General features: G+C 37.1%; 1 protein-coding gene across 2 annotated transcripts in view; it reads left to right on the top strand.

Annotated features, from left to right (window-relative positions):
* The window catches only part of LOC129756993 (uncharacterized), a 206,276-nt gene that overhangs the window by 96,681 nt on the left and 89,621 nt on the right, over positions 1 to 19,974 (top strand). For both annotated transcript variants that reach the window (XM_055754076.1, XM_055754075.1), the window contains one exon: positions 1,478 to 2,554. The gene's annotated coding sequence lies outside the window, so the exon portion shown is untranslated. The remainder of the gene's footprint in view (positions 1 to 1,477; positions 2,555 to 19,974) is intronic.

Genomic DNA, 19,974 nt, shown 5'->3' with positions numbered 1-19,974 from the left:
TGTGACTTTTTAATTAAAACACAATATTAAAATTCACAGTTATTCTAATAGGCACGTAGGCACGACTAACAGAAAACTACCATTGATGTTAATCCGGAACGACCATCGATGGTCTAAGGTTCTCTGATAGTGCTGTAATTCATACAAAGTCGTGTTTGGAGGTTAGGAAGGTCACGCAGTAGAGTTGTAGGTCGAATCCAGGAGTTTAACTAAGAGAAGCATTAAACGTAAGCAATTTAAATTTGTATCCAATAAGATATATTCTAAACCATTGTTAACTTTCAGAAATATTTTAATTCAGTCTCAAACGTATTAAAAAATTGGAATTGTTGCTTCCCGAAACTCCACATGCTAAAAATTGACAAAACTAAAAAAATCAACAGAATAGACGGAATTTACAAAAATTGTCAATTTCACAGAATTTTTAATTCAGATTTTGTTAACCAAATTGAAAAAATGACAAAATTTATAAAACTGATATAATTACCAAAATTAACATGAATGACAGAACTGACTAAATGACAAAAGAGACAAAATTTAATCAATTTTATCAATTTACCAATTTGTTACTTTTTTTCAATTTTGTTATGTGCAACAATTTTTTTCAATTTTGTCCTTTTTTCACTTTTCAGTTTTGTTATTTTTGTCATTTTTATCATTTTTGTAATTTTTTTTTCAATTTTACCAAAATTATCTATCAGCTTTGTCAATTTTGTTACTTTTGCCAATCTCGTTAATTTTGTCTACATTTTTTTAAATTTAGCTGATTATGTCAATATTTTCAATTTTCCAAATTTCTTTATTTTCGACAATTTTAGGTTACTCAGAACAAACGTTGAATTATTCGAAACAAATGGTTGGGCTGTAGAAAGGCTACAATCCACTGTCAAGTGTATTAAAACGGGTTATTCTATCAGCACTAATTGTCGAGATAGTTTTTGAAAATAGATAAAAATTCTTACTTAAATGTGTGTTCTTGAAAAAACTTGAGAACTTTTTTGAAAACTTTAAACCAAATTGTACCCCACAGAATTTAAAAACCATAAGTCAATTCGTTTTACAGTCATCTTCAACAAAATTGTTAACTGTATTAAAACACACAAATTTCTAAAAATTAGTTGAATTTCATATTTTTAATCCATTATATCTCTAAAGTTAGAATAGTAAGATAAATTTAAAAGCCCCGCTTAAATAGGGTTAATATTAAGATTCAAATTCAGTTTTAGTTTTTTCCTGTCCGTTTCATTAATTAGTGAAGATTATTTTAACTCAAAATTGATTAATTTAAAAAAATAATTATAAATGTCATATCGCTGAAACTTCGAGTTCAGAATGTCAAAATCTTCCAGAATCAGTTATTCAAACATAGGCATCAAACGATTTATGCCAATAAATTTTCATATCATGTTTTCTTTTTTAGAATATTTAAAACAAAAGATCCAACTGCTAATAATACCTTTTTTATTTTCTTTTCCAGATATTTATTCCAGCGAAAAATTGCCACTGCAAGTCAGTGCAAAGCGCAAAGAAACGCGTCTTGTGACCCTCAGCAGCTTCCATATTTGAGGGTGGTGCACAAAATTCCACTCGTGGCTCAGAGTGCGTTCCCATAGAAAAAAGAAAAGAATCAAGTGAAGTGAATGCAAGAAGTGTTGGCTGAATTTGGTCCGACAGCTGAAAAGAGTTTTCTGTTCTGTGTTGATTAACCCCGTCTAGTGGTGGCATCAAATTCAAAACCCAAAACCAGACGAGGGCACATTGAAAATTCGCATCGCGCCCCAACTGTGAAAAAAAGTGCAGAAGAAAAGCCTCTCTTCACACGAAAAGTAGGGGCACCGAAAAAAGGTGAAACAATTGGAAGGTTTGTTGTTTCGAGGCATCTGAAATTGCTGGGGTGTGTTCAAACGCAAAAATTGAAATTTTAACGTGACACCTCCAACTGCGCGAGTAATCTTCGAAGAGAGAGAGAAGGGGCCCATTAGTGGCGAAATAAGCAGCAGTAGCAGTGAAACAAAAAATTAATAAGAAGCAGTGCTTGAAGTTGAAACAAGTGTTGATGGTTTTTTGTTAAATGAGTTCTCGTGCGACCATTCTAGAGCGACCTAGCGTTGGTCTGACGAAAACCCCCTAGTTGAATGATGTGCAATTTCTTAGTTGCTTCCATTATTGTGTACCAAAGAGGAGAAAAAAAAGAAGAAGGGCCGCTGCTGTTTTGTGTTGGCGAATTTACGCTATGGTAAAACGTGCAATTTTTTCCCCCAATTCGTGGCCATCGTCGTCGTCGTCACTTTTGTTGTTTGCAATGGAAAAACGGTGCACTTTCGGTACAGAAAAGGCGTAAGCAAGTTCGAATCCAAATCCAAAATGACGACCTGTTTGCTGCAACCGATGTTGTGCAAATAAGGAAAGCGGTTTTTCGATCGAAGGTTGGCTCGTTATTTTACTGGCGGCGGCGGTAGTTCATCGAAGGGCCAGCAGGTGGAAGCGGCAAAAAGTTGTCGACAAGTTCGGGCCCCGATTTTGAATCGAAGGCGCCATCTACATTTTTTGGAAGGTAAGGTTTTTTTTCGGTTTTACTTTATCAAGGTATTTAATCGTTAGGTTTGTTTTTTTTTTTGGGTTTGTTTCCTTCACGGCTGTTTGGCTTTACAAACTCCTAAACTGTCATGTTATGAAGGGTTTCTCTAATGAGCTGGAACATGATTTTTGGTGTGCTTTTTTCGAACATTTAGCCCTTGTTCATTTGACTAATGAGCTGTTGTAAGCCGGGGATTGTTTACACGGTCGATTGTTTCCAACTCCGGCACCTGGAAATGATACAATCATTGCCGAAGAAAAATTGAATTGTGTGAAACCAAAATAGTTACGTATTGTTTCCTGACAACTTAATTTATCGGTTGACAAAATGATTTCGTAAAGGAGGTTTAAATTGTTTCCGCACATTGATTTTATCAGTTAATTAATCAAGTTGTCAATCAAAGAATTTGATATGAGATCGCAATTTATTTATATGAAACTAGCTGAACGGTGTGCTTTGTTTGTTTGTTAATTATTATATATTTCAATCTCAAAATCATTACAGACCCCATTTGATTTTGGCAACACGTCTGAACATTTTGTATTGCCAGAATTGATCGGATTTTTCTCAACTTTTTCATGTATTCCTACAAAAAAAAACTATTATTATTATCATTAACGTATTCAATTTTTGACCATTTTTAGACGTTTTTTTATTTTTTCCTATCCTGTCTTTATACATTTTGAACTTTTCTTGTTTTGTTTATAATTTTAATTTTTTTGTCGTATTTGCTATAAATTGTTGTCATTTTTTATAATTTTTAAGTAATGTTTTGTGATTTTTACTCTTCTTTGTATTTGTTTTGATTTTTATGAAATTTTCATCTAATTGTCATTTTTGAGTACTCTATAAATATTTTTTTAAATTTTTGTTTCCGTTGTTTTATTTTATCACCATTAACCCTTCAATGCAGATTGTTGTTTTAAAACAACTCTAATCAAAATCCAAATATCTCGGAAATGCTTGGATATTTTTAAGTAATGTATTGACAAAAATATTTGAGAGATTAAAAGAAATTAGCCCATTTTATTTTCATCACAATATTTTAATGTATGTGGAAAAAGTATGCGGAAATAGAAAAAATCAAATTTATTTATTTTTTGAAAAAAGTACTTTTTGAAAAATTTATGTTATTTATTCAGATCCGCAAATTCTAAAATTTTTTTAACCTCAATCAATCACAAACACCTTTTGCAACCATCTAACAAGGTATGGAAGAAAGTTGAAAATTGTATGGTAATGAATTATTAAGACTGTATAACCATTTGAAATGAAAGTTGCAAATTGAGTTTCGTTTACTGGGTTTTGGTCTCGAATTGCAATACAAAAGAGATTAATTCTTATTTTATTGAGTATTGCGTGCTCAACCATAGGTCTTTTTCTGTATTCAAATATCATCCCATGCCAAATTTAGTTCCATTTGCTCGAGTATTTCTCCAGTTAAACAAAAAAAATTATTAGAACCCCCTCCCCCTTTCTGTTGCTCCAATGGAAGTTGAAAACGGATTCAAACAATCTTGGGAACATTTCGTTTATCGAAATACTCCCGCATTCCAAATTTGATTCCCTTCGCTTGATCTGTTATAGAATATTGAAAAAAAAAATGTATGGGACCCCTCCCCTCCTCCTATCCTTCCAATGCAAGTCGGGAGAAGTCTCAAACAATCATAGAACGTTTTCCCACATTTGGTTCCATTTGCTCAGATAATTATCGATTTATGCAATAAAAATTGAATGGAAGACCTCCTCCATTTCCTTCTGCCCACTAGAAGAAGGGAGAGTTTTAAATAATCATTGAAACATTTGTCGTATCCAAATACCCGCGCATGCCAAATCTGGTACCATTTGCTTGCCTAATTATTGTGTTATGTAAAAAATTGTTAGAGAGGCCTCCTCCCTGCTTCCTATCTCCCCACTGGAAAAGGAAGGGGTACCAAATATTCTTAGAATTATTCCGAATATTCTTCATTTTGAATTCCAAATTTGAACACTGAAGCCGAATCCTTTTTTAAACCAAATCGGCTCTTGAGTGTCAATATGATACTATTGAAAGTTTGGCGGCATGTTACTTTATTCGGGCACATCCAAATAAAAAAAAATCTTCGGGGACCCTCGATGAATACTTGAAATCTTTAATTTTGCATCCTTACATTTTTTACGCACCCTGAAAGCCCAGGAAAAAAACTCCCTTATCAAACCTTGAGTGTCAATTATCCACTCCTCGCTTGATTTTTCTTGTTTCTCAACCGATGTTTATAAAATTTAGAGTTTTGGTAACCTGGTAATGAACCTCAAATTTTCAAAGTCTAAGAAAAAAAAAATCCAAAAAAAACATGCTTCGGAAAAAAGACTTAGCCTCACTTAGTTTCATAGAAAGCTGAAGTCAAAAGCTTTACGTTGCAGATAGGTATATATTTTTTGATATTTATAAGATCATGATTCATGACCAAAAAAAAATGTAAAAAAGTGGTGAAAAAACCGTACTTTTCAATCAATGAACTGTCAAAATTGTTCAAGTCAGATAAATTTTGGAAAAAGGTTTGAAAATTTGACGTGATTTAGCACATTTCTGCATTTTGAGATTGTCAAAATACGAAACACAAAATTTTTGACGAATTTTCAAGAGTAGCTGTTTTTCGAACTTCTTGTCAATTTGCAATTTCTCAGATTTTCTGAGACTTGAATTCAACTTTGCACTGGTCACTGGATTTTGAGTATATTAACGCAAGATTTCTGCAATAAATTCACCAGAAAGCCAATTTCATACCGAATCTAGTGATGTAATTTTATAAGCGCTGCGATACTTAACAAAAATATGAAAAATCTTGTAAATCTTATCTTTTCCTTATTAACGACACTTCCACCATCCAATTTTTGTTAATTTTGTATGGGACCTCCCTTTTTTGAGCCCCTCTCCCTTAATTTGGAGGAATTTGTAGGTATTTTAGAAACCATTGCTGGTCTTGAAAACGCAGGGTGGCCAGCGAACCGGGAAAACCGGAAAAACCGGGAAAACCGGGAAAACCGGGAATTTAAAATGAGACCGGGAAAACCGGGAAAAAACCGGGAATTTCAAATCAAAACCGGGGAAAAAATTTGTGGATTATTAAATACTATGAAATCCTAAAATACATTCATTTCATCATGACTGAATTTTCTCTCAGAAAATTTACAATCAATAATCGTTTATTCCAGGATTGTTAACCATTTGGGAAGAGCATGAAAATGTCGGGATTTTTATTAATGAGTAAAATGCCGGGAAAAGCCGAGAATATTTGGAAAATAGAGAAGTCTTGACCACAAACTTAGCTTATTTCTTTGCTCAAGCATATTGTGCACTGCAGTGAATATAAAAATGTTTTTAAATTAAATAAACGTTTCACAACTGTGAAGTTTTAATACGTTAAGTCTTGGTAGTTAACTTTATAGCGTTAATTAATTGAAGATTTTTACCATTGTGCACTTTTTTGTGAATATTTGGAAAAAATAGAACTTGAAAGCTGAATGAAGAATGAAAAATTCAATTCAAAATAAAAAAAATTGAATTGTGATGTGAATTCATATGTTGAAATCAGGCAGTCTTCAATTGAATCCACATTTTAAAAACTAAGATTTAAGCTTATCATCTATCTTATAAATGGAATTATACACTAGTCCAGATGAAGTTCGAATCGGCATCAGGAGCTCATTTTGTTTTTTTTTTTTTTTTTTCAGAAAAACACGTTATTCTGAAAAGAAACTTGGAAAAATTAGCAGAAATCTATCAAACACATCAATCACACACTGGGGGAGTTATTTTGAAGAGTACGACTAAAATATCGGATTATTTAATTTTTATTATTATTTAAATTATTATGATTATTAAAATTTAATTTTAATAGAACGTTAATCGAGAGATATGAATTCAGTTATTCAGCCATGAAGTCTTACCTCGGTCGACAAATTTACTGAAAAGCTATTTTTACAAAAATCCAATGATCAATGGTCGTTTTAAAAAAGATTGAACAATAAGAATATTTTTTGACGTGACTTTACTTATTTTCAGCTGTTTTCAATTTAGTTTACATTACTTCAAAAATAAAAAATAATCATAACCATACTTAAAATTTTCATTTAATTAATAAAACATTAAAAAAAAATCAAATATTTTGTTTGCGTCGAACAACTGTCGAACACGTTAGTTCAAAAATCAAATTTCTGACAAACGATATGACCTCAAAGAACTTATTTCATTTGGTTGCGAAAATATTTTCTTTTAATATTTAGATCAATTTTAACTTTTGAAAATCGGGAATTGTCCCATGCGGGAAAAATGCTAGAAAAAAGATGCCACCATTTTATTCGATTTATTGATAAACGCACATAAGACAGAAGATGTAACAAGAGAACAAGTTTTTGTGTGATTCTTGTTTAGATTAAATAAAAAATCGAATAAAAACATGCGTTTTTGAGATAGGACATATAATCTAGAACTCAGCGCATTCTAATAAAAATGTTAAAGGTATCCGATTGATTCAGTATTCAATATGAGAACCGAAATAAAATTTCAGATAGCTTATCATGAATCAGGTTCATCTGAATCTGTTTTAAGAGCTTTAGAAGAAAAAATATCAGAATGTCAGTCAGTAGATTTCATTTAGATTTCAATAGCAAAATTTTGAATTTCAACTTGAAATTTTAAAAGTATTATATGGCATCATATCAAAACTATGATTTATCTATGCGAATAATAAAAATATAGCAGTTTTTCTCATAAAAAACGAAGATGGTATGAAAGACTGAAAAGAAAGTAACTATTTTCGATTAGGGTTCGGACAACTAGATTTTTTTCTTACCATATTACAATCACCATCATTCGAATAAATTTTGAGTTTCAAGATTGAACTAAGTCCTCTCACACTTTTACATTCAACTTGCATAAAGATATCTTCAGTTTTGGTCAAATGGACATATTTATTCGCGCATTTTGAAACGAGGAAAACCATAAAACTTCATTCGGGAAAACCGGGAAAAAACCGGGAATTTGAAAACGGAAACTCGCTGGCCACCCTGGAAACGGCTACACATCAAATTTCATGTTGATCGGTTCAGTAGCTTCCGGAAAGTGTACGAATTGAGTCATATTTTTATTGATTTTTTATGTGAACCCCCCCTTCTTTAAGTTGTAGCTGTTTGAAAGTGTTATAGAAACTATTACTGGCCTTGAAAACGTCTACACACAAAATTTGACGTTGATGGGTTCAGTAGTTTCCGGAAATTGTTCGAATTGTGTTATTCTTTTCAAACATTTTGTATGGCCCCTGTTCTTCCGTTTTACGAGGGTTTCGGATTTGAGTCGTAAGTTCAAATCTAGGTTTTACTTCAACTTCCGTTTTAATCCGATCAAAATTAAAGGCTACAAAAAGTTACACGGTAGATCGTTTATTGCAACCGACGACGGGAATGGTACGAAACAAAAGTCAACTGTTCGCAATCGTTCTTACTGACCAAACCTGCTGCATTTATATTGAGCAGCGCGGAATTTAGTTTAGGGAAAGATTTGGTGTGGCGCGAGTACACCCAAAACGTCGATGACTGTTTTTTGTGCGAACATACCGGCCGCCTTGAAATACTAAGGAATTTCAATAACTGACTACTACAATACACAATTGAAATCCATATGGCTGCATGTTGGACTGTGCGATGGGTGATGCTGCGCCGAGCTTCTTAAACACAGGACAGGACAGGAAGTTCCAGCTCGACGCACCGCAACCTGTTCAAAGGAAATGGATAAATGTCCGAACTGGACGTTGAGATTTGATGGGTACTTAACAGATGGCGGTGGTTGGGTGACAGGTCCGACCCGTCCGATCGCGACCGCGTCACCCCCGATTGCTTTAGAGCTGGATCTCTGCTCAGACAGATGGCGTCTGGTTGCACTTCTGCAACTGATGGAGTGATGCAAAAACTGGATGAAACGCTACCGGTCTACACCGGAAGCACTGATGGCTTGAAGATGATGATGATGATGGGATAACTAATAAGCTGGTCGCCACCGTTGAAGCTTCGTACGACGGGCTCATGATGATCACAGAATAGGGAGTTCCAGCACGATGACCGCAACCTAAGACGTTAAAACGGGTAAGTGTCCGTAATGGACTTTGGTATTGAAAGGGTACTTAACTAAGGTTAGCGGTGGGGTGACAGGTCCGACCCGTCCGATCGCAACCGCGTCACCCCTGAAGGCTTTGGTGCTGGAACCCTGCTCAGACTGGCGTTGTCTGTTTGCCCCTTCGCAAATGGTGGGACTACGGAATTGGATTGAGTTGTTACCGATATGCCGAACCAGGGGAGCTGGCTCGATGTCTGTGCTGAATTTTCGACGCTGTGTTGATTTTGCATCCCTCAAAAGGTGACCTCCGGCAAGAGCGATACCGGGCCAAGCGAAGAGCTGGCTAACATGCTGGATCAACATCGACGAAAGGCAAACGACGAACCGGAACGATAGCAGGTTTTGGAAGAATATCTTCAACAGAATAACAACTAGACAGGCAAGATGAAGGTGTGTTGCAGCTGCTGTCCTTTGGTAATTGAACCTCAAACTTGATGCACTGAATGAATCCATATTGAAGAGAGAACGATCGTCTACAAGATGCTCGGTTTGTGATGACAGAACTTCAGCTGAATTCGAGTTGAAGTTGTTCAACATAAATCCACCGGTTGCTGTTAACACGACCATCTCAAGGGATGACTTTGTCGCATCTTCGACTGAATTCGCTTTCAACGAATCGTCGACATACGTGTCGTGTTTCAAAGACGACGCTGCTCTCGGATAAGATACTTCTTCTTTTACTGCTGGGGATTTTAAACTTCTGGCGAACTGGTTTCGAATGTCTGCAGCTGAACACGCTGTAACTGCTAGGGACTGGGGGCAATTCCGATCAGGAACAGAGCCTGCTACGATCCAGCCAAAAACTGAATCCTGGAGGCTGAGACCATTATCTTGCACCTTAAAGCGACCTTCAGTGAGGATGTTGAAAAAGTATTCAGCACCAATGATGAGATCAATTTGTCCTGGTTCGTGGAAGTTGGGATCAGCAAGCAGTACATTGGTTGGAAAACTATAGGGAACACGGCTGGCTGGCAGGGTCGTTGAGATCTCCGAAAGCACGTGGAATGCCATCGGAGAAACAAAAGATGAAATCTCCGAACAGCGGGGGAAAACGCTAGCAACAACCTCCTTCTTCGAAACTGCTTTTGAACCACCGATGCCCTGAACGGTGAGATTTTTGGCGGAACTTCGAAGGTTCAATCCTTGACAGAATGCGCTGGTCATAAAGTTCAACTGGGAGCCGGAGTCTAGTAAGGCTCTGGCAGATCGAAAGTTTCCTGACTGGTCTTGGATGCGTACGACGGCCGTCGATAGCAGCACTTGGCGTGATGGTTTGTGTGTTTGTGTGGGCAGTCCGATTGTGTGTGGTGTGACTTCAGAGAAGTCTGCAGAGTAGTCTGGCATTTGCGTAACCGGAAACGATGTGGATGTTTGTGGTCTGGATAGTGGACTGGTGGAAGGGATCGGTTGGGATGATGGTGACGGTGGTGGGGATTGCGGAGCTTGAAGTACGGACGGCGGCGAATTCCTACGGATTTGCGAGACGGAGGATATATAGTCTGGATGCAGCAACGAATGGTGACGCGATCCGCAGTGATGACATGAACCTTTGCTGCAGACACGAGCCATATGACCGGGGGATAAACAGTTCAGGCACAGTCGGGCCCTTTTCACTGTTTCACTGCGTTCTTCGACTGTAAACTTCAGGAACTTCAAACACCGGAAGGCAGAATGGAATTGTCCACCGCAAAATGGACACCTGGGAGAAGACTGAATACTGGCAAAGCTTACTCCGGACCTTGACCGTTTGACCTGGGAATCCACAGCCGTGGGTTGATGCGCTAGTGTTTGCAGAATCGAACAGTGGTCTTTCAAAAACCGCATCAATACTTGGAACTTGGGCACTTCTCGGGAGTTGTGGTGTGTTTCCCAGTGGCGTAACGTCGACGGGTCCAATCGAACACAGACCATATGAACAAGCAGAGTGCTCCAACCTTCAGATGATTCGCCAATCTTTTCCAACATTTGGAGATTCTTTTCAAATTCGCCAATCAGCTTACTAAGCTCTTCGTAGCTCTCCTTGCGCATGGCCGCGACATTAAAAAGCGCTTTGACGTATGTCTTCACTATCAGCTTGCGATTTTCGTAGCGGTTTTTCAAGGCAGCCCATGCTATCTCGTAGTTAGCTGCTGAAAGCTCAATCGAGCTCACCTCCTGAAGCGCTCCCCCTGTCAGCGCGGAACGTAAGTATGTAAACTTGTCCATTTGCGTGAGCTGGTGATTGGAGTGGATCAAGCTGTCGAATGAGTCCCGAAAAGTAATCCAGTGATTAATTTGTCCATCGAAGCTCGGCAGGCGAATCTCGGGCAGCTTCACTCGAGCCAAACTCGCTGACGATTCGATCGAGTTCTGGGTACTGGTAGTTGAAGTCTGACCATCATTTTCCGCTCTGCTGGCAGACGACTGGAGGCGTAACAGCTCACCTTTCAGGTTACAGTAATCGTCCTCTTTTTCCGTGGCAATGTGGTAATTCTCCTCAGCCCGTGCGTTGATCAGCGACAGCTCTTCGTCAGGATCATCCACCCCGGTCACCTGGTCGGTCTGCAGCTCGATTTCCGCACGCACTAACTGAAACTGCTTGAACGCATCGTCCAGGCGTTCAATGCGTACACCGATAAGTTCACAACGCACAGCACTTGTGTTTGCACTCGAAATAAACCGTCGCACTGTCTCGAAAGTGCGACACAGGTTGGCCTCTAGCTTGTAGAGCTCTCTCAAATCGCGCATGATTACCACTTTTCACTTTACACTTCTAGCAGTTTCAGTTAGACGGCTACCACTTTGCACTTTTTATTCACTTTTCGCACTATTCCCACTATGACAGACCGAAATCGACTCGACGTCTCGCAAAAAGTTGACAGCTCGACGCAACCCAGGCTGATTGCAGGACAAAAATCAGCAAGATTTCAACAACCGACCCACTTCAATTCGCACGGATAAAGGCTTTCCAAAGACTGACCACTTTATCCGGAAATCCTTATGTAATGAAATGCCAGACTGTGGAGTTTCATGCAACAACCCCCCACAGACTCTCTGAACACACAAAAAGAAAATGGTACTTAGCTGCCGACTGATGATAGGTAGCAGGACTAGCTGCGATGGTCCGACGACTGCAGCACAAGCCACACAGTATTGTAGCTCCAAAACAGCTGTTCACAACAGCACACTGTACGGGTTCGATCAAACCACACAGCGCTCACCAGGAACTGTTGGTTTGACACACAAAAAACGCACTTTTTTGGCCAATTTTTGGCGGATTCTACCAAAGAAGCAGCGACAGATCGTGGGGGATATTTCACTTGCCACAATGGCTCACTTTGACACGGTTGATTTGCCTTTAATTAGGACTTCACACACTCGCCCACGGTGGGGGAAAATGTTCGTCTATATTGTTTCACAATATCACAGAACAGGTCCGATGTGCACTTATTTAGTGCTACAGTTCACTTCACACGGTGGCTCGAATTTTTATTAGCATTAAAACCCAAGCCAAGCCACGGTAGACGGACGCGCGCTTAGCGAATCCTTTTGTCAGGGTTTCTTTTCACTGCACAACTTCACAGAACTATTGTTCACACACGAAACTAGCGAGTCCCGTGATCCGGCTCGAAGGACCAAAATGTTCTTCCGTTTTACGAGGGTTTCGGATTTGAGTCGTAAATTCAAATCTAGGTTTTACTTCAACTTCCGTTTTAATCCGATCAAAATTAAAGGCTACAAAAAGTTACACGGTAGATCGTTTATTGCAACCGACGACGGGAATGGTGCGAAACAAAAGTCAACTGTTCGCGATCGTTCTTACTGACCAAACCTGCTGCATTTATATTGAGCAGCGCGGAATTTAGTTTAGGGAAAGATTTGGTGTGGCGCGAGTACACCCAAAACGTCGATGACTGTTTTTTGTGCGAACAGCCCCCCTTCCCTGAATTTGGAGGGGTTTGAAAGTATTACAGAAGCTATTATCGATCTTGAAAACGGTTACACACTAAATTTTACGTTGAAAGGTTCAATAATTTCTGGAACTGGTTCGAATTGTATCATATTTTAATGATTTTGTATGGGAGCCTTCCTCTTCTTAATTTGGAGGGGTTGAAAGTATTATAGAAACTTTTCCCGGCCATGAAAACAGCTACATCCTAAATTTCACTTTGATCGGTTCAGTAGTTTCTGGAAATTGTTCGAATTGTGTCATATTTTTATGATTTTGTTTGAGAGCCCCCCCCTCCCCCCCCTTCTTAAAGTCGGAAGGCTTTGAAAGTATTATGAAAACCATTTCCGGTCTTGAAAACGGTTACACACCAAATTTCACGTTGATCGGTTCAGTATTTTTCGGAAATTGTTCGAACTGTGTCATATTTTTATTATTTTGTTTGGGAGCCTTCCCATTCTTAATTCGGATGGGTTTGAAAGTATTATAGAAAGAAACTATTACCGGCCTTGAAAACGGCTACACCCCAAATTTCACTTTTATCGGTTCAGTAGTTTCTGGAAATTTTGTCATATTTTTATTGATTGTTTATAGGAGCCCCCCTTTTCTGAATTGGGAAGGGTTTGAAAGTATTATAGAAACTATTCCCGGTCTTGAAAACGGCTGCATACCGAATTTCACGTTCATCGGTTCAGTAGCTTCCGGAAATAGGAACTGTGTCACATTTTTACTGATTTTGTATGGATACCCTCTCCCCTCCTTCCCTGAATTTAAAGGGGTTTGAAAGTATGATAGAAACTTTTATCGGTCTTTAAAACGGCTACACACCAAATTTCATAATTGATCGGTCCAGTAGTTAACGAAAATTGTTCGAATTGTGTCATACTTTTAATAATTTTGAATGAGAGCCCCCCCTTCCCTGAATTTGGACGGGCTTGAAAGTATTATAAAAACTATCATCGATCTTGAAAACGGCTACACACCAAATTTCACGTTGATCCGATCAGTAGTTTCCGAAAATTGTTCGAATTGTGTCATATTTTTTCTTAATTTTCTATGGAGCCCCCCATCCCCTTTTTTGGATTTGGAGGGGTTTGAAAGTATTAAAGATACTATTCCCGGCCTTGAAAACGGCTTCACACCATTTTTTACATTGCACAATTCAGTAGTTTCCGAAATTGTTCGAATTGTGTCATACTTTTATCAATTTGATATGGGAGCCTTTGGAAAAGCTTTGGAATTTCATTGCTTCACCGGGAAATCGGAAAAAACCATGAATTTCAGAACAAAACCGGGAAAATGGTCATGTTTTGTAAAGTTTCCCAAACATATTTTATCTTAATATGTAAGAATTTTCGGACTTTCGGAATGTTGTAATCTATATATTTAAAAATGGATTTCTGTCTGTCTGTCTATATGTCTGTTCCCTATAGACTCGGAAACTACTGGACCGATTTGTGTGAAACATGGCAGGAGGAAGTATTGAAATCCAGGACAGGTTCCTATCATGGTTTTAGTTCCCTCCTTCTATGTTTCTCTGCTGGTTTTATATTCCTTCCTCCTCTCAGTAGGAAAGAGGAGAGGGATTTCCATGCAATTTCTTCCATAACTCGAGAACTTATCGCGCAAATCGAATCAAATTCGGCATGGAGGGGGAGGGGGGTATTTGGTTACAATAAATGTTTTTATGATTGTTTGAAATCCCGCCCTCCATTGGGAGAATGCGAAAGGAGAAGGGGTTTTTTACTACCATTTTTTTTGCGTTACTTAAGAATTAATCAGACAAATGGAATAAAACGTGGCATGGGAGGATATTTGGCTAAAAGAATTGTTTCTATGATTATTTGAAACCCCTCTTTCCTTAAGAGACATTTGAAGAAGGGATACCTTTTTCTCCATATCTCTAGAACTTATCAACCAAATAGAATCAAATTTGACATGATCAAGTATTTGGGTAAAATAAATGCAAATGTTATTGTCATTATTTGGAACCTCTTATCCCTAAAAATGGAGGAATAGGAAGAAGGAGAAGGCTTCTATACATTTTTTATGCGTAACACTAAAAATTTAACTTGCAAGGAAAACAAATATTGTTGGGAAACGAGTGAAATGGAAAAAAATATGTGTATGGTTTTTTGACAACCCTCTTCTCACAATAGGTATATGTGAATGAGAAAGGAGCGGCTCCAATATAATATTTCTAAAACTAGCAATTAAAATCAAGCAATTAAAATCAAATGTAGCAAGGGAGGGTACTTTGAAACGAGAAATGTTACTATGATTAATTGTTACTCTTTCAGCAGAAAAAGGAGGGACACTTACTTTGGTTCAGAATTTGGCATGGAAGATACTTAATAATGAGATATGTTTCTATTGTCGTTCAAGAATCTGCTCTCCTTCTAGTTGGGATAGGAAGAAAGAGTGGGCTCCTATACAAGTTGATTGGTATAACTCGAAAATTGAGAAAAAAAAGTGGAACATGACATTTAAAGTTTACAAACACCGTATCTATGGCAGTTCGAGATCTCTTCCTAAAAATAATCCAAATTTTCAACAAATTGGAACAAATTGAACAAAAGCTTGCATGCAACAAACTTGCATGTAATCTGCATGTCACAAAATCGAAAAATGGAGTTATTCTAGATCGAAAATTTAAAAAATCTTGAATACAAAAGTGATTCAATCCTTATCTTCTATTGTATGATTGACGCTCTTTCAAATGTTTGAATTTTCGAAGTTCGGGATTTTTGGAAAAATCGACGAGGAAAAGAGATGACAAAAGAAGAATTTGATATTTGTGCCGACCTTGGTGAGAGATTATTTCCTGCTTTCGAAAAAAAAGGAAAACAATTTTATTCCAAATTATAATTTCTATCCAGCAATCGAATGTCTGTTTTCGCTCTGAGTTCAAATGAATTCAAATTGAAAAAAAAAAGTTTTGAATGTTATGAATCTAGCTTAACAAAATAGCAAAAGATAAGATTTTCAATCGAAAGAAAAGAAAAATACTTATGCCAAGCATGAAAAGATTTGGATTTCATAACTAAAAACCATGAATAGGTCTTACGCATCCACAGTTTGTCATCGGTACATTCAAATCTAGAATCAAGTTCAAACAAACACCTTAACCATAAATCATATCCGTCTCAGCGTTAATTTATTTTTCCTAGGACTTACCCTATCTTATCTGGATCTAGTTAATTGAACCAAACTGGTGATGGGTTGTGGGCGTACATTTGAAATTTGACCTAGGAACGAGATTACGTTTTCAAGGAACATTTGTGAGGATTAAAAGAGGGGAAAAAATCAGTAAAATTTTAACTTTTAAAATTTTAAACGTGCATTTTCGTTTATTTTTATTATTAACAATTAAAAAAACCTTCAGGATGCATTTTTCATCAACCCAAAACCTTAAAAAAATCACTTTCGATTTTTGATTCCGATTTTATCTACCCCGTGCCACCTTAATGACGATACGATACGGGCTTCCAGATTTCGTCGATTAAACTTTCGATTTCAACTGGTGAGCTGACTGAATTTCTTCGAACCCGCACGGAAGAATGGTGCCGATGCAGGTGATTTGCGTAAAATTTTGGTTTCTGTTTTCACCCCCTGCTTCTTTTTGGGGAACATCGCGGTTGCATAAATTATCCACGAAAAAAAAACCGGAAACCCCCCCGAAAAAGAAGTTGCAGTTCGGTTCGATTTATTTGCTTTTCTTTTAATAACTTTTTTTTCCTCTTTTTATTGTTCGTTTCGATCAGTGATCGTGAAATCAAAATGAAAACAACATTTAAATTCGGTAGACAGAAAATAAAACGAATGCTGTTCCCTTTCAAGGCAACAAACGATAAGTGTTTTATGTTGCGTGGTTTTTTTTTTCTTGCTTATTTTCTTCTTCGAATGGTCGATGTAAATTATTCCGTTGTAATCGTGGGAATTCATTAGCCGATAGCCAAGATGCAGATTTACCGGTCCAGTTTTTATGGTTGGCGGTGTCAATTATGGGGAAACATTTATGGCACTTGAAGGCAAATCTTGAACAGTAAACGTTTTGTTGTTATGTAAGAAGGTTTAAGAGTTTTTTTCGTCAATAAGCCAACAGTAGCAATTCAGTTCTCAACTGAAGGTTTTTAAGGGTATTTTTTAATAGGAAATACTTGTGAACTTTGAAAAAGTTAAAATTTAGAAAAATAAGTCTCCAAAAAGATCGACTTTTAATTTGAATAATGAAAGATTTGAATCATTAATCAATAAACTGAAATGTTTTTTCGATTGTTTCAGCCAAAATTGGAATTTTGAGATCTCTATTCTACGCAATGAGTTTTTTGTAAAAAAAAGTCAAGTTTCAAAGATAATTGATGAATCCCTTTGAATTCATCAACTGTCTTTTAAAGCATTCATAAATCTCTTTTTTTTTAGGACTTTTCTTAAATTGTTCACTAGTATGATTTGATCAAATTTAATTTTATAACGTTCTTGTCGATTTAATCAAAGTGCTAATTAACTTATTCTGTCACGTTCCACCCAAAAATAAATTACCCCACGTTTTAGATGACCCAAAATTTGATCGCTGCGGTTAGTCAAATTACATTCAACTTTTCGATTAAGCGAAACGCGTACACAAAACCTCTCGTGTCACAAAATATTGACAGTAGTAGGACACAATCGCAAAGGTTTATTGTACCACGGCTGGCCAGTCCATTAACTGATAAGAACCTCCGACGACGATGATGATGATGCTGATGATGACGATGCAGTGGCACTGTGCCTCGAAAATCCATCGATGGGAGTCAAAATTTTGTTCGGATTGTATAATTATTTGATTTTGTTCAATAATTTGTACTTCAAGCAACTGCTAAAACCGCCTCCAAAAGTTCAAAAACCTTTGAATGCTCTGCTCAATCACCGAAAACCATTAGCAGGTCTTTGTTAAACGTTTGTCACCATTCATTCATTCATTCATTCAGTCGTTCGTTCGGCTTCGGAGTAAAGTGGCAAGGCCAGGTGATAACGGCTCTTCGAGCTCGCTCCGGTGTGCGATTCCGTAAATCGTGAATAATCAGATTAAAAACGTGGCATCACCTCCCCAAAGTGTGTATCCCCGCACACAAACGACAAACGAAGGTACATGTGTTTTGCCATGTTAGTGTTTTTTATCGTCCATTTTTTTGTGTTGTCTTTTCCTTGAGTCATGTTACTAGCAAATCGCAACGATGTGTGAATCATTTTGCTCGAAGAAAATAATTGACCAAAAAAGAGGCTCCTCGTTCGAATTTGGGTTTTTTGTTTTTATTTTAATTTTCTCTTCGACTGGGCACACAGTGAATGGATTACCAAGTATGAACATTAAATTTAAAGCAACAAAAAACAGTAACTTTGTGGGCCAGTTTCTTGACTTAATAGTCGGATCTGCGAAAAAAAAACTTGATACCCCAAAGCGATTCATTTCTCTCCTCTGCTCCGATTACCTAATCGCGATAAATATGAAGACCGCCAGACTGAAAGACAGACCTCACACACGAACACACAAAATAAGAGAAATTCGAATCATTAAAATTTGTTACGTCGAGTAATAGTTTTTTTTGCTTGTTTTTGTTTTTTGTCGGATTTGTACTTGGATGCTGTCTTAATAAATTATTTAAAAGCAAAAAGTTTTATTATGATACTTTCAAGTACAATGGGTTTCAGATGAAAATATTTTGCTTTTCAAAACAACACAATATTTACAGTTTTTTTTAAGCTTTATTAGTAAAATTTTATTTTAAAGAAACAAAATTAAACTTTATTAAAAGTGTCCAGCCCAAGTATGTTTTTTTAACATGATTCATACTCATAAAGCTAAGTATCTAGTTCAAATTCCAGGTAGTAAACCCCGGATACAAGAATGAGGACTCCAGTCCTCAAGTTGAACTCCTTCTAAATGCAAACAGTGCAAAATAAACACTAACCCACTACCTAGCTAGATGCACTGACCTCCAGATATTGACGTTGAACTACCCTACATGTGCTGATGGTTTATGCAATGTTCCCAACCTTGTCCCAACTTTTACTGCAGTTAGCTACACAAGCCGAACGTCAACATAACTACCTACTAGTCAAATGTCAAACTACAAAGCTTTCTGCAAACGAAAAAGTAAAAACAAAAATGGTGTAGGTCGTCGGTAGGTGGATGGGATGGATGTAGTAAGGTGATGCAGCAATGTCAACAATGGTGCAAGTGAGTGACTAAAGTTTAATTTGCTGTTTGCTTGACAATCCTAACGACCTTCCCTAGCCTCCCTTTGCTGGTGCTGCCGTTGCTGTTTTAGTATCGTGTTACAGCTGGCGCTCGGTGTGGAGATGGGTGTCTTTTTGATTTTCTAGTAAATTTCGAATTTTGATTGAAAATCATACCAGGCCGAGTCGGAGATCAGTAACTATGCTCCTTATTGGACTCATTATTTTTAAACAGGAAAAAACTTAACCTTCGAAAAAAAAAAAATTCTTCGCGTTCAACGCGTTGTCAACTTTCCTGCATCTTAAATTGATTTTTAGGCAAGAAAATATCACTCTGTACCTAAAAGAAGTTTTAAAAAATCAACGTGGGATCACCCTGGCACTCGTTAAACAAATTTTTTACGGTCGCCATGTTAGGAGATAAATCATCTGGTATGGAAATGTTAACGTAGCAAGTCTTAGTGGACGACTCTTCCCCTAACATTTTAGTCCAGAGTGTTCTTCGTAGGAACTCAAGATTAGTTTAAAAAAATAATGTGGGAGTTTTTGAACCCCGGGAAATAAATTCACGTATTCGGAATGCTCCACTGAAAAGCTGGGTTATTTTTTTTACGAATTTTTTGTTCTTGTTTTTATCATGGATCATCGAAATTTGTCACAACATCGCTGCAAAATTGATCCTTTTTAAAGGTAATCACTTCCCAAATACTCTAACGTGATTATTATGTCACACCGATTTATAGCTTAAATCTAAGAAATTATGCTCAAATTATTTATCCTTCTCAAACTTTCCGATGCAGTCGTTACTACAGTTTGTAGTAATTCTTTCGGGGAATCTGTCGTTCCAGTAAATTTTAATGAAATCTAGCAGAAAAATTTAACAAATTTCGGGAAGAGGAAATCGGTCATTTTCTTTTGCAAATTTAATGATGGGTCTGGGAATCTAGAAATAATCAATTTTTTCTCGCATGAATGATCCGTATAGCCAGTCAAAAATGAACATGACATTTGCATATGACAAAATGAATTCAGAAGATGTGGACGATGTGTGCAGATAACAAAAATTTTATGCACCTTTCAAATGTTTTAATGAAAGAT

This window comes from Uranotaenia lowii, chromosome 3 (genome assembly GCF_029784155.1).
Source record: "Uranotaenia lowii strain MFRU-FL chromosome 3, ASM2978415v1, whole genome shotgun sequence".
Lineage (NCBI taxonomy): Eukaryota > Metazoa > Arthropoda > Insecta > Diptera > Culicidae > Uranotaenia > Uranotaenia lowii.
Note: the sequence above shows the minus strand (reverse complement) of the source record. Positions and strands in the feature narration are given on the sequence as shown.